This window comes from Aquila chrysaetos, chromosome 21 (genome assembly GCF_900496995.4).
Source record: "Aquila chrysaetos chrysaetos chromosome 21, bAquChr1.4, whole genome shotgun sequence".
Taxonomy (NCBI): Eukaryota; Metazoa; Chordata; class Aves; order Accipitriformes; family Accipitridae; genus Aquila; species Aquila chrysaetos.
The window spans coordinates 22,376,752-22,393,519 of record NC_044024.1 but is presented as its reverse complement, the minus strand read 5'-3'; positions in this window follow the sequence as shown (position 1 = coordinate 22,393,519).

The window sequence follows — 16,768 nt, the reverse complement described above, 5'->3', positions numbered from 1 at the left end:
ATCAACTCTGCACTCTTGAAACATAGAACATTCCATGCACTTATTTTGTAGTTAAGCTCTAATATTTAGAAGGCTGAGGAAAAAAATCTCCCAACAATAGTCAAGTACAGAAGGCATGCCATTTTCCTTACCAGCTGGCTAATCTTTCTGAAATACTATTTCCCATTCCTCTTTCCATTTGTGTGGCACAGCAGGTAACTACTGGCAGAAAAAATATGAGATCTTTGCAGATTTTTACAGACTGACAAATACTAGTTTCTACTTATGCCTTAAAATAAATACAGTTATTAGAAAAAAAAAAAAAAGTGTGTTAGAGTTTCAGAGCCATTCTTCCATTAGCACAGTCTTAAAAGTTATTGGTCTGTGTATTTTGCTAGTCACATTAAAAACTATGAAGCACTCAAGTCACTTCAAACATTTTAGTTTCTCTTCATTCCCTGTTCCAAACAGTCCTAGAAATAAGTGTCTAAATTATACATGTCATCTGAAATGCAGCAATCTCCTTTCATCCACATAATGAGCAAGAACATTCTTCTCTGTAAACTATAAAATGTTTTAGTTACTTATATAACGTATGAGTCATTGCATGCTAGGCAATATAGAGTCTCCTTTATGGGGAAACTAATGTATTAAATGGCGGAAGGAAAACATACAAAATTAACTCTGATTTGCTTTTAGCACAAAATGTGAATTATTAATCACATACAGCTTGAGTTACACTTGTGGAAGGTACTCTGTTATGGCATGCCTTGGAAAAGAATTTTGGGGAAAAAAGTACAACACTAGGAATCAAGAAATGTAAGCTTTTCTCTCAGGTCTTGGCCAGGATACATAACTTCTCTGTCCCTTACTTTTGGCATATATGATGTAAAAGATTTTTGGTTTTACAGCAACAGCATGTAGAGATGCAAGACCGGAAAATCTCAATCTAAAGTATTGAAAACTTGGTGGTTTGAGGTCATAAAAATCCAAGAAGAAAATAGGGACTAGCAAGAGAAAGATTTAGGAGTAAGATAAACAGATTTTGTGGTGGTCACATTAGAAAGCGGAGAAGAGAATCCAGCTGATTTCCAGTCAGGTCCTTTTTCCTTCCTCCCATAATAAGGCTTAACTTACGAGGGTTTATAAAGTGCAAAGGCTTTGAAAGAGTGGAAAATACTGTTAATTTTATACACTCTGTACAGTGAGGGCCATAAGCAGTAGATAATAATTTTGTCTCAAAACCTATGAAGTAGCCCACAACTTTCATGGGATCTCAGTATATATTTTATCACTGGCTATTGCCTAACTGGCACACTGAATGCCCCCTACTGACTGTACTGTAATGAACTTCCTCTGCATAAAAAGTAGATGAAGCCCTACAAGGGCCATAAATATAACCATTATTTTTAACAGTACTTACATCAGTTATGATCAGTCACAATTGTTATTACAGCCTGATGAGTTAGTATTCATTAAAACTTAGGAGAAACTATTCTGTTTGAACTACTTCCTTCTACAGGGACTTAGGAAACAGAATGCAGGAAATTATAGTTCTGGCGGTTCACTTCATCTTTCCTCATCCACACCAATGCGCAAAGTGAGACGTGTCTGTTCCTTTCCTCACTGCAGAGTCAACGAATACTTACTCCATATCTACACAAACCACCAGGGCAGAGTAACATGGCTTCTAAATATTCCTATTCCATATTTCTTTAAGTAGCCTTTAAGATAGGGCTGTTGCTCCCAGGAAGTGATAGGACTGAAGGGTATATCAAAATATAAGCTGACATAATACCAAATGCCAAATGCCAAGGTAATGAAATTAATGAGGAGAGCCTCCCATATTCTTCCTATGCGTTTGTCACTGATGATACTTAGTCCGAATATGTGATGTACACAGAATCCCTTGGGTCTGAATCTAGCCTATTCTTCACTGAAAAGAAATAATACCCAGTAAAGAAGAAATATTTCCTCTGTGGTTTAAGCTGTGCACTTTCTAGGTCCAGAGATTTTTCTTCAGAGTATGGGTTGATCACAGAGGAGAAAAAGAGGCGGAGTTAGTCTGTCAGCCCTTCACTGGCCAGTGAGCGTACAGAAGTAGCTTTAGTTGAAATAAGAACTTGCAACATTCTGTGAAAAATAAGTAACACCTGTAACCCAATGTAGGCAAATGCAACTGTTTGTGTTCCTTTAATGGCAGGTGATTAAAGCACAATTCTACCTACCCTAGAAAGGGTAGGAATATATGTCTACTGGGTGCTCTTGTCTAAATCCATGGTAACGATACTAAAGGATTAAATCTATCATTTGCATACTTCCTAAGGCAAACTGTAGCTACACAGGTGGTTTACTCAGTTCAGTGATTTCACTCAGAGTAGGATCTGACCCATCCAAATGAAGAAAAAAACCCACCAAACCCTCTTTCAAATATTAAGACCGACATTAGGAATGTTATGAAATTCAACAAGGACAAAACCTGCACTTGGGAAGGACTAAACCCTTGAAGTAATACATGCTGGGGACTGACTGGCTGGGGGAACAGCTCTGCCAAAAGGGCCCTGTGGGTCTTGGTAGACATAAACTGAAGGCCAGCAGCATCCTGAGCTGCATTAAAGGGAGCTCAGCCAGGGGAAGTGATTATCCCTCTCTACTTAGCACTCATTAGACCACGTCTAGAATACTGCATCCCCTACCAGCACAAGCAAGACGCTGAGAGCTGGACTGAGTTCAGCAGAGGGCCACCAAAATGGTCAGGACTCAGAGCACTTGCTCTGTGAGCAGAGGCTGAGGGAGCTGGGCTTGTCCAACCTGGAGAAAGGACAGCTTTGGGGGTACCTAACAGCAGCCCCCACATGCCTGTGATGAGGCTGTCAAGAAGGAGAAGCCAGACTCTTCACAGTGGTACATGGCAGGAGGAAGAGAAAATGAGAGACAAATTGAAATGAGAGGTGCAGATATGGACATAGAGAGGAACTTTTTTCTCCACAACAGTCAAGAAGAGGAGCAGGTTGCCCAGAGAGGCCCAGACCCTGCTCTGTGCAGGAGGGTTGACTACAGACCTCTTGAGGTCCCTTCCAACTGAATTATCCTACGATTAAGTCTGACTCATTGTTTCACTCTAACGTCTATGCAGTCAAATTACCAGCATAAAACCTCCATGCCACACAGGTCTAGCCTTTCAAAATATTAGCGATTAGTTAGCAGTTAGGTTAGTGATTCACCTTGAGCCTCAGCAGAGCTCTGGGAATCACATGTAAAATGGCATCTGCTAATAGTGAATGACTTTTTTTGTCTGCATCAAAACAAAAGATGTGGCAACACTGATCTCACATACAGAAGTGAAACCAATGGCATTCTTCTTGTGTAAGTAAGTGTAAGCTGGCTGCTCTATGAAAACTTACAGGCAATTTTATCTTACGGCTTCATATATACACTTCTGCCTTTTGTTTTCTCTTAATGCCACTCTACTTCACTTGTCAGATAACAAAAAGGACTCAGTGTTCTCTCATATCATAATTTATCCATTTATCACACCTAAACAGTGATACTAGTCATTAGCTAATCATGTTCACTATATTAATTGTGAACTGTCCATTTCCCTGAACTTCTTTCGGGGCCACATTCTTGCCATAATCCTCTGGAAGGGCAAGTCTCCAAAATCAAATCAAATTTCTAAAATCATTATAGAAAGTTTTTAAAAACCTAAGACAATAGTCTTCTCCTTTGCAAATGAAGCAGGAATTTTATTTCCTCCAGGTCATGTGGAGGAAAGAGGACCATGCAGCTGTCAACAGAACACTGTTCCTTGACTAAGTCAGATATAAGAGTGTTTCTCCATTTTCCATAAATTTTTTTTCATAGTTGTTACTGTGAAAACTCTGTAATTTATAGCTTTTCTCTTTTGTCTTTCTCTCTTCCACTGTAACATTGCTAAAAAAAAATTCAAACCTGACAGCAGATAAGATAAAGAGACCAATAGCATAATTAAGTCCTTGTTTTGCCGCTGAACTAAAAAAACCTAGCCACGCAACTCCCATATGTAGGCCTGTGCCTTCTGCCCTTCCAGGCTGCTGTGGATGAGCAATATTAGCATGACTTTTTAAAGCTAGGACTACACACCTGGGGATCCTCAGGGCCAACAGAATAAACCTGGACATCTCTGGACACTCCACCTGGAGTAGCAGTTGTTTATTTTTAAGCTGGACCATTGTCACAGTGAATTCCTCAAAAAACCAAAGGTTAATTTGCTTTTCATAACTATGCATTAAAAGAAAAAAAAAAAAACACCAAGAACTTTATTCTTTCCTGGGAGAGTTTTGACCTTTTATTCATGTATATTTTTCAAATCCTGTCTTCCACTGTTTATGCCCCAAGCTAGAATGTCACAAGCCATCTTAGCACGGAGCAGAACTAAAAAGACAAGCAGGGGTAAGGCAAGGAGAGCAGGTGGAAGGGGGTGAGAATCATGAATGTGGTGGATCAAGGTAATGAGCTTCCTTAATCATGTCTACTAAAACATGTGGGATGTACAGAATTACTTTCCTCTCTTTCCCCAAAGCTTCTGAAACAAACAACAAACCACCCTCGTGATATGATGTCAAGACAGAAGCGTAACATGACTTTACAACCCCATGAAAGCACTAAAATAGCTAGATCAAAATCTGAATATCACAAATGACTTCTTGTCTGATGGATTGTTTCTGAACTCCAAGCTGCACTGGAGGTTACATCAACAATTCCTCCTATTGTCATGATGACTCATAAATGGATCAGACCATTGCACTGACACCTATTGACTCAGCATCCCTCCACTGCTGAATGATGTTTTTGTCTGTGCTGATGCAACACTGCTTTTCATCTTTGAATTTGTGAGATCCCAGATGCCTTCAGGAATCTGTAATAAATGGAACATGCCAACAGATTGCAAAGAAAAACCGAAGTTGTCTTTGTCTTCATTCCTTCCCTTTGTACCATTATTTCCTTCCAGAAAGGAAAAGCTAGGAATTGAGAAGAAAATATGCGCTCTTCTTCAAACGATGCTAAAGACAGTTTTGGAGCTGGCCATGATGCATTGCTTCTCTCTGTTTTGTGAGTAAAGTACCCACTTCTTACTGGTGCTTGGTCCTGCATTGCTGCATCAAACTTCCTTAAGGGAACTTCCACTCAAACACAGAGATGCACTAATTTTGCAGTTCCCTACTCCGTGTCTCTCAGACTACATATGTTTCAGTCAAGGTAAGAAAGAATATCCCCAGCTGATAAAGACAGAAAACTAGATTCCAGATGTACCCAAGAAGAAGTTTTACCTATTCAAAGTACAGCCAGAAATTTTCTCTGGACTTGAGCAAACCACAGCTCTTCAAGCAAAAAATGTGATGCAATACTGCCCTAAACCATGCTAGGTAGTTCCTTCCACCTAACATTTTCCCAAGAGTGGTACAATTAACAACAATCTATTTCCTAAGACTTCAGTTAGTATTTAGGTGTCAGTGAGTATTTTATTTAAGCAAGACTAATGCCCATCTTTATTTTTTTCTGTTGTAACCCCATTCAGTAAAGAGCAATATTTTTAATAGGCTTAAATACTAACTGCTGAGTAGTCTGTAAGTAAAAAGAGAAATGCAACGAGTATGCAAACCCTGTTCATGCTGCTCTATTCCAATCTGATATAATGGGAAAAGACCTGAAAAGGGAAAGTAAGTACTCACGGTAGCTTGAAAATCTATGCAAAGGCAGAAGAATCTTGGTACTGTGACACTAATAAATTTTGCTTGCATTAAGGATTTAGTTAAGTCCCCCTGACACCACAGACTGAGCTGCACTGATGTCTGGATTAGTGTATAGTCAGACCACTTGATTCTCTCAGATATAGTCCACAATTTGCCCTTCAGAAAATTCACTCCTTTTCTGTTTCTGTGCAAAGTGCTCAGCAACAGTGCTACAGAAAAAGGGATGTCATCTGAAGTGAAAACCAGAAACATCTCCCAACTGTTTCTTCAGCTGAGTATTCCTTCTGTTTTGGTCCTCCTTTTCCAGTAATAGGGCCTTCAACTTAAACTGATGGCAGAAATTTCTCAGTGCTTGCCAAGGATACTGGAAAGTACTGTAAGAGTGAGTCAAAAGAGAGTACACAAACAGAACCAGAGCAGTGTTCCTGTTGGACTGTGGGAAAGTAAGAGACCAGCAACTAAACTACAAAAACAAATAAACAAAAAGAACAACAAAAAAACACAAACCAAAAAACATATTCATGTGAACACATTTATGAGCAAGTGGTGACTAAAGCTTTTTAATTTGTGGGGATCTCTGTGGAAAATTCTGTAGACTTGTGCATGTATGTGAATGTATAGCACAACAGAGGTTTAAGGGACATAGTACAAAACCAGAACAGTATAGGGTATTCAATATCAAGACAACATTAACAAGATGAGAGTGTTTAGTCTGCCATACATCAGAAAACAAGAAAAAAAGCCCATTAGCTCATAAAGAACCTTGTAATTTTCTCTAGAGACTCTGTTTCATCCTCAGTCCAAGTCCTCCCATGCCCACCTCCGTAAGCTTAGCAATGGTCGGTGAAATCCCTACTAAGGGGTAGTTGCTGGTGCATCGTTATATGTTGCAGTTTAACATGGACTGTATCAAGTTGCCATTGGATTTTGTTGTTTATTTTTTTAAATTACATATAAACACTTGACAGTGTTCTCGGGCATCTGCCAATTCAGACTGAGTGCAACAAGAGACACATAAGGGAAAATTATACTGTCCTTTACAAGGTAACTACTATTTTTTCTGTTTTACAACATACAACACACAAATATTCTTATCATGATAATGAATAACTAAGTTTTGTTTTTTTCTGTAGAATATTGTTCTCCCAAAAACTGAATTATACCACCACAGCATGCCACTAATAAGACAAAACAACAAAGAAATGTTTACGTGAGATTTATAAAGCTCTGATAGGGATGGACCCTATTGTCCTCAAAGTACGTACTATCCCTGTTATGTAGCATAACCCTTAATAACAAAGAAGCTTAAACTCCATCTCTGCCTGTGTTTTGTAAATTCAAATAATGGAAGACCAAGCACCTGATGGCAAGTATCTGATCAGCACCCACTGAGTAAATATCTACCTCCAAAAAGTAAATACAAAACTATCTCTGCAGTTATTTTTGTCTTTGAAACCACCAGCACAAACATGGAAAATGCAAGCTGAGGCCAGTGTGTAAACCAGTTCCTAGATCTTCTTGCTAGCGTTGTTACTCGTTCTGGAGAGGTTACCACTTTCTCTAATGTATATGGCGAAGATCACAACTGGAGGAAGACTAAAAACATCAAAACAAAGCAGACCATTAGACCACTTCATTACTCTAGTTCCCTGCCATGTATTTGGGAGTTTAGGAAATTCAAACCAAATGACTATGCAGGGAGCATACTTGATTTGCTTTAAAGGCAGACAAAGGCTGCAAAACATTTTGTAAACACAGTACAAGTTATGTCAAAATATGTGAAAAATGTCTGGCAAAGGACAGCATAAATCCCAAGATGAAGTCAAGACCATCCCTTTGTTTTTGAAGACTCTTCAATGGGAGCCTGAAATCTGGGAAGAAATACTGAATAGGCTGGATTTCATGGGAGTCTATTTGCTGGTGTTTATATTCCCACACATCAGACCTCACCTCACCATTCCCAGTTACTCCATTTGAGTTGGGCTAGGTCTTAGCTGTTGCTCTGGAAGGATCAGGCATATTTTTGGTTATTACTAATAGCTAAAAGATTCTTTCCTGATCTGTTCTGACATCTCAAGCAAGTAAACTGTGTGTAAATACAGATTATGTATTAAACATAAACAAAAAAACCAAACCAAAAAGACAAAAAAAAACAGGCACAGAAAAGTTTAGGAGGTTAGGTAAAATCTAGACCAAGGACAGACCATCCATGGCACAGGTGGCCTTTGGAACAGGTACAAACCAAGTTTTCAAAGCACTGTCACTTCTCGTGGGCAAAGAAGTTAAAATGCCTGAGGGATATCACAAAAGCAATGAACCACCAAAAAACCTTTCAGTCTTAAAAGCCCCAAGTTGAAGAGACAGAAGGTAAAATCACACTTGAGTAGTGCTACAGTTTCAAAGCAAGACAAGCAGGACAAAGAGCCATAGCAGAGCCCATCCAGGTCCCCATCTGCCTCGCTTTTTTTTCTGAGGCCATAATAGGATATTAGCAGGCTTCTAGCAAAGTCTCAGGCATTTTTGCAGCTGGTTAATTCTTTTCACCATCATCAAGATGTCATTATGAAGTCATACCAGAATGAAGTTACGAAAATGATATTGCAAGAAGTCAATTGGAATCAGGTTGGCAAAAACAATTTTTATATATAGAAAGTAAAAGCTCTAAACTAGAATTTTTGGCATGTGATGACAAAGCCGTATAGGAAAGTGTTCTTTTTCCAGCATGGTTATATACTTATGAGGAAATGAGCTTAAGATATATTCCAGATAAAGAAAAACTCCCATAGAAGGATAACTCCTTCGTATTGTACTTTTATTTTAAAATCTAAGTCCCAAAAAGCGACATGAAGCATCATATGAAATATTTCTAGTATGAAATTGAAAGAAAAACATTTCCCAGGCAACTAAAAGAAGTTTGTCACATATGCCTGCAAAGAATGCTTGTTAGGACTCTATTTTAATGAGGGATGAAAGGGATTGCAAAGATAGTCAATGGAATTTTAACACAGCTTCAATATTTGCATTTACTGGTGAACATAATTTGCTCACAGAAAGACTGAAAATGTAATAATGACACTTCATGTTTCAATATTTTTGTTTGCCACACAGATAAAAATGTGTATACATTTGCAAAACCATGTCAATCTAGCATCACTGGCTCATGTGTCTTACAGAGCTGAGAAAACGTGCAGAAACTATGAAAATTAGTAAAACATCAAGTTTGATCAATTCAGAGTAGACACTACTTGTAAAGATGAGGCACTCCTCTTCGCAAGACAGAAAAATGACCATAGTTCTTTACTGGAAAAGTTTTTGGTTATGGATTTATTAAACTGCCAAGACTTCTGTAGTTTTTTAGATGAAGGAGTCTGTGGATGGGACAGTTTGGTTTTAGTTGTGTTGATGTCTGTAAGAGAAAAAGTCCTTTAAAAAAGACTTGCAGAAGGCAAATAAATACATGCTGAATTTTCTGAGAAAAAGATGTTAAAATCTTGAAGTCTTTAGGATTGAAAATCCATAAAGAGAATTGAATAGCTGGCTTTTTTTTTTTTATATGTGTAAGGTTTCATCTCAACCACTTCAATACACATCTAAAAGGAAAGATAGTCCTTCTGTATACACTTCAGTTGAACTATCTGCTTTCTGACAACACAGACTCAAAAATCTGCCACGCAATAGCTTGGGCCACTTCATTTAAAACAGCTGAGAAATTACACTAACAGAGATGTAAACGATGAGAAATGCTGAAATACAATTCCCTTTCTGTTAGACTCATTTGAGTGTTGATGTAAAGATTTTAAGGCATTAGAGAACCCTGTGATCTTGTGTTAGTCTTCTTCCCCACAGCTTCTGCCACAGATGTTGACAATTACTTCCCGGATTTACAGTTGGAACTAAAGAAGTCAATTCAGACTGGGGTAAATTCAATCAACTCTCTATGTAATGTTATTGATACAGGACATGCCACCATTCTGGAAGTTCCTCCCTTAAAACAGATTTTCCTCAGATCTATTATCTTGCTTTTTAGTATTTGAACAGATTTTGGTCATTTATAAACACTTTTTGCTGACTGATCTTTGCAACAAGGCCATGGCAAAGATGAATCCAAGAGTCAACTACAATGTAAAAGAACATTTCAAAACTCCACTAAACCATCACCATAATATCCTGATTACAATTATTTTGTGTTAATTATAGTGAAGAAGTACATGTCTGGAGTTTTAGACATTTTACTACTAATACTTGTTCCACTAACGAAGTAGCATGGGACATTCATCCCATTTAACTTTTACTTCTAGTCTTTTAGGCAAATATTGTTGAACGCTTAAATAACCAGGAAACAAAATAAAACTGACCTTCTCCACAAAACACTTATTCTCAAGCAAATATATCTTTCTTGTTCCTACACACAGGAGCTACAGATTTTGCACTGGATTTTATTCACTTCCCTGTGTGTGACATGTAAAGATCTGACATACAAACCCTGCTAACACGAGACTACAGAACACCGTAGCTCAGCAGCTGAACCACGCAGGGTGTGTTGACAAACAGGGAAATGCAGCATTAGGTCAGGTGCTCAGTGTAAATTTGTTCACCTCCAAGAATTTCCTGATAGCATGAACAGGGTGTGCTGAACAGGTATTCTGAGAAATAGCTGTGATTTCAACAGTTGGTTTGATTGAACCAGGCCTAAACACCTTTCAAGGCCTGAATTGAATCTATTGCTGCTACTTCACTAGTCAAATGGAAAAATTGAACAGAAATGAGACACTCCTGTGAAGAGGAAGCATGTTTACTGGCACAGCACTGTCACTCCCAGCTGACCCTATAGCAAGGGGTTTTATTCAGATTTCCTATACCAGCTTGTTTTATTTTGGTGCACATATGTAAGCCGTTGCACCTATAGGGATATTTAGGCAGGCTAATTCTCAATGTATTATTAAAAAAACCCAAAACAAAAAAACAACAAAACACCACAACAAAAACAAACCAAACCCCACACACTTGAGGAATAAAAGGAAACACAGCATCATTGTTCTCATTGCCACTGTCTTAAGAAAAAGGAGAGATGGAATATCATAAATATCCATAAGTAGATATGCCAAAAATTCATCCCCTATCTACAACATACAAGAGCCAAAGAAGGAATTTACCGTCCAACAAATTATTCCTAGTTTTGACACTATTAAACGAGGATGCTGGAAGTTTGATCAGTGTGGCACCGTATCCCTGTTGTACAAACACAGGTAATATGGCTCAGAAAAACATACCGCACAGTAAAAGCTTAGGGCTCTCATTTAATGAGCTTCCAGTAATCTGTGACATATCAAGAGTAAGAATGTACTTTCAGATCTTGCACTGTGAACACATGAGCGACACGGACCACAAAGAAGGAGCTGATCCAAAAGCTTTCAGGGAGATTTATTTAAAGGGCCTTAAATACTGTTTAAGATTGCAAGACAGCACAGTAGACAGAGCAGCCTAGGAAGCGCAACCTCAGGCTCAAATTGTGGGACTGCATAGAACAAGGATCTTGGCAGATACCGCAGGTTTAGTGGTTCACTGGCAGCTCTTAAGTCCCTGATCCCAGACGTGAAAGCATTGGCAGAAACAGCTGAGAAGCAGCGTATCATTGATTCTGCATTAAGGTGCTGCAACATCCTCCAGGATACAACCCAGTCAATGCTAAGGTTCATTTCAGTCTCCCTCCAAGAAGCCCCACAAACTGATGTCTGTGCATCTAGCACAACTGCCAAGGTAACCAGAAAGCGATACAGCCAACTGTGAGAACACACTGACATTGTGCCAAGAGTCAATACAGTAGCGATTGTTGAAAGTTTCAGTGATTTTTGAGATGGAAAAGGGTGATCAGGATGCAAAAAGAGAAACAAGAAATTTTCATTTCCTACTTCATGTGCATAGGGCACTGTACAAAATAACGCAAGACACCAGGTTCGTATACATGTCTGAAGTACTATGACCCTGAAAGGAACAATGCAAATGATACCAGACAAACAGTGACTGCGAACACAAACAACAGTCACTATCAACTCAGACACAGCTTACGTGCAAAAGCAAACACAAGAACCATACAGGATTCTGGGAGATAGCCTGTAGGATTTTGGGGTTTCTGAGTTTTTTTGAGGGTGGGGGGTACAAAGAACTCTTTTTTTTCACCCAACACTACAGAAAGCACCATTTGACTGTGCTTTATTCCTAAGGCAGAGGTTAATCCAAAAAGATTAACCTTTTCCATATCCTTTCCTTAAAAGAATCTGCACATCTCAACTCCCCAATGTCTAAGAAGATGGCACTCTGAACTTCTTACACTGATGCTGTAGAAATCACTGGTGACATCAGCACATGGTATACGTTAATTTTTCCACCAACCACTGGACAAGGCAGGTTCTGTTACCTATCAACTATAATGACAAAAAGTTTTATGCAAAATGCAGACTTTGCTATCAAAGCATTGAGCAATCAGCTTGGCCAGCCAGTCAGACTACTCTAGAAAGCCAAGAGGGATATGTAGAGGAAACTGGAGGTAAGACTGTACTAGCATAAAAGAGTGAACAAAACCCTAATTAGTCTATAGATGGGACAATATATATTCTAAAAGTGCAAAGTATCTTAAAACTACTAATTTCTTTTAAGCATTTGGAAATAGGAGGAACTTGACTGAAATTTTGCAGTATTTTGTTAAGTTCATTATGTCATCATTTCTGATCTTCTGTTGAAATGTGCAGTCCTCTGCCAGGTGTCTTAGGATATCACCCACAGCACATAAATATCAAACCAAGAATATTTTTATAAAATGTTCAGCTGAGCATTCTCTGAAAAACTTGACAAAAAGCACTCATCAGTTCAAGACTGCAGTTAGAATAGGGAAAGGGAAGGCAAAAATAGCTGTAATCCACAATTTGCATTGTCCATCAATTCAGACAAAACTATTATTTCTGATTTACTTGGGAGCTAACAGCCTTAGGGCTGTTGCAGCTTCACTCTGAACACAGAGGCCAGCAGCAGATAATCCCCAAGAATGGCTAGCATGAAGCATGCAATGGATTCTGGACTTTCTCAGTACACCCAAAATGACAGAATATGTTGACATGAGTCAGTGCCTGGGGATTCCTGGTTTTTATAAGGGTCTTTGTGCAATGGAAAAATACCTTTTATTCATAAACTCAGAAGGCTGGTGTACACTGAGCAAGAATGGGTGTAAGGGAATTCCATTATTTTTCTTCACTTCCACAGTATAAAGACTCAAAAGCACAATGTCCTTGCTTGCAATCTTATTGCTGGCAATGCTTTTGTTAGGGTGCCTAGAGGCTTTTGTGCAGGCAAGAGCAGTATGTCATTTTAGTATCAACTCCTGCCCTTGGAAATTATTAAAATCCAGCACATCTTTTGAATGAGAAATGAAATGTGTTCTCCAGCAAACCCTAAAACTGCTCATGTTGCTGGAAGCTATGTTAAAACAAGTGTGTTCAAATAAAATTCCTATTAAAAAAAATTGAATTGAACTTTTCAATAGAATTAGGTTTTCCTGAAATTTTATTAGCTGGCTGGTTCATAAACTACAACAGAAACAAAGGAGGAAAACCAAATCATTCTTTATGAGCTATAAAAAGGTAGCAAAGGGGACCAAAAAAAGCACTTTTTTGAAATATTAAGTCTACGAATGGTAATTTTATTTCTTTCTGACAGTAAATGGCTCCTACAGATTTGCTAAGGTTATAAGCTTATAAAATGCGGAATAAAATGAGCTCTCTACTAAATTTCAAACAGCACTCCCAGCTACATTCCCATCACAATGCAGAAGGGGATTAAAAAGCCCCACCAAACCTTCAATACCCAGGTGGCATTTGCTTTTACGAATATTCACAGCAACTACACAGAATGGCAGTGTGTTCTCAGCAAACTTCATTGTCACTGACTGAGACTAAGACAGAAAGATGGGCATTCAGCTTTGCACAGCAAATCTGTTGAGGAACGACAGTGACAGGACCTGCCTTGGGCGATTGCTTTGCACACTCCTTACCTAAATATCATAACTCATCTTGGGGCCTGGCCATTTCTTGTCTGAAGCCCAGCTTGTCCAATTAACTCCACATGGCAAGTCAACTGCACCTGCATATTCTAGGGTCTGTAATACACCCAGCCAGTCTAGATGATCCAATAGTCCCTCCTGGCCTTGTAGATCTACGAACAAGCAAATAGGCTTTGAGTGACTTCAAAGAACTTCCTTTTGCCCCTGCAGGGACAAATCATAAGGGATCCTTTTGCCTTCCCTCCTCCTACATTTCTAGTTAAAACCATTTTCTTCACCTGCTGTCCTCAAACAACTGCCATGTAGTAATTCAAGCCACATTGCATTCTAGAAGAGGCTGCATTCCAGAGCAGGGCAAATTACCTGGTTTTCTATAAGGAATTTTGTAGAGATGAGTGCTTCAGTCTGAAAAGCACTGGAAAAATACATTGTTTTCAAAGACTTAATTGAAACTACTCTTGAAGGGCAATACCTGATTCACTGTCACCTTTGTTCCACATACTTCTAATACCTACCAGACCACAAGTTAGAAACACTTTCAATTGCTGCTCAGCAAGTGAATCCGTTTGACTGAAACCTTATAGCAATATACTGAATATATACAGCTACTTCTGGTATATCAGCTTAGTTATGTCTCTCCTAAAACTACTCAGCAAAATAATACACACAATGGCTTTGCCTCCAGGAATTGGTTGTCATAAACAAAAGAAAGAGAAATTAAGCAGTCTGAGGTCAGACAGTCCTTTGACCAGGGGACAGGATCCAAACCTGTCCAAAAAACCTCCATCCCCCTAAATAACCAAGAGCATCTCTTAATCAGCATTTTAAATGTTTTGAAATTAAGTGAGAAGCTTCTGGGGGAAGCTATGAATTATGAAAGAGTGTAACTGGTCATTCAGCAAGGCTTACATTATCTATAGCCCTATATGACATAGATAACATTATAAGCTTCTTACTGTCCCATCACTAATAATATCATTAATGCTAACAGAGATTAATACTTTAACTACGCACCTGAGCAGAACAGTCTTCCAGAACAGTCTGATTATGTCTGAAGAGTAATTTCAAGCCAACCCCTCGTTTTCACAGATCCTGTGAAAGGTAATGACTCTACATTAGCTACACCTGCAGCTTTACAGGAGCTCCTGGGGGGAAAGGAAAACTGGCAGGACAATGAGATACAGATGCATCGCTTGTTGCTATTTATACTGAGCAAGCCTGTTCTGTGGACTGCATTTCCATTGCTCTAAGAGTAAACCCGCTACCTCACCAAACCATTTTTGAAAGGTAAATACATTTATAATTTCAAATAATGACAAAACTGCATGGGATATCCAATAGAAAGGGTTTCTTTGAAGTAATCTCTTAAAAGAGTGAATGGAACATTGTCGTGCTGGAAGCTAAGGGTCAGACTGTCCCAACTACCAACATTTGTGCATATTCAGCAGTGACTCATGAAATTATGAGCCAGAGCTGGTGACCTGCAGGAATTCAGTAAGAGCCAAAAGAGAACTGAACATTTGTGTGGATAATTAGAACATCCACATTTAGAAGGGGTCAAAGAAATACAATATTAGAGGAGAAACAGAAACCCCTTGGGATTCAAAGTCAGAATACATGAGAGAAACTTTCCCAAAAGTTGCTTATTACATTTTCATTCTCTCTGCAACTTTTTGCACCTTTCTCTGAAAGGTCTGGTTCTACAAAATGCTGGATACTAAATGTAGCAGCAGCTGGGTGTGAGATGGCACCCTGTGTTCTCCTGTAATAAGTGACTTCAAAAACATTCATTGTGAAATGAGAACTAAGAGTTCCTCATCTATACATACTGGTTGTGAAGAAATAACTTGCTCAGGAGCAACTGTGAGTGCTCCACTCTACAGTATCTGGGAAGTATCTGTAAAGCATATAATAATCCAGATGTGTTCCCAGTCCCACCGCTCTGTAACACTGAAAGTGCATTTTCAGAAGTCCAGCATTATGCACTCCATTTTCCCTGTTACTGCACAGAGATATACACAATTTCTTAAGCATGCTGCCTCAAAAGTCACTTCACTAACAGTTCTTAAAACTGGAGGCCACCTTTTTGATCATGGAAGAAGTAGAGCACAGGGTATGATGATATGCATCCTTGATGATATGTATCCCACCTCTAATGACAGTATGTTCCTGTGACTCACTTCTTCCCTTCTGTTGAAATCAAGCATACGAATGGAAGTGCTACACCGTGATGAGAAAGTCTCATCTACATAATAAAAGACTCAACTTCACAAAGCCATTTTAATATCATCTACTCTGTGGCATTTCTAGGGCTTGGTTCCATATCAGGAATATTTCTCTAGTGTACAGCTCAGATTTGCTCTCAAAATACAGGTATGCAATCCAGACAGACAGTCCTGCTCTTTCAATATTTGCTTGCCTCTTCTAGAAACTGGGGCTTCCTCATGGGGCATTTGCCTACTAAAAGTGGTTTTCCACATCCAAAGGCCAGCAAAGAAAGCAGTATCTTGAGACATTTGACAATAGTAGCCATTTTGTCAGCTCTTCCGAGAAGCTGAGTATTAATTTGGGCAGCTTTCCAGGAACACTTGATGCAGTAACTACCACAATTGTGCGTGATGTAACTGCATTGTACTACACGGCACTACAAATCATGTTCTTGATGGGTTTCAAGTTTTAATTTTTTTCCAGGGGACAAGAAGCTGTTAAAGAAATTGCCATATCTATAAAGTCTTGTACACAGCATTTTGAGGAAAGGGTCAATAAATGTCATTCAACAAATCTATATACCACAAACGGGAATGTGGGTGCTTTGCAGAGAGTGATCTGTTAACATAGCACACGTAGTATGGTAATTCAGTCTCCAAAAATTCTCATAGTGCCTTCATTAAAGAGTGATTCCCTGAGTTTTTTTCTATTTCTAAAACTGACTTAAAATAACATTAAATAGAACAAATTTACTGAGCTACAATAGAGTTAATGGACTGTCTTAAGTTTGCAAAAAGTG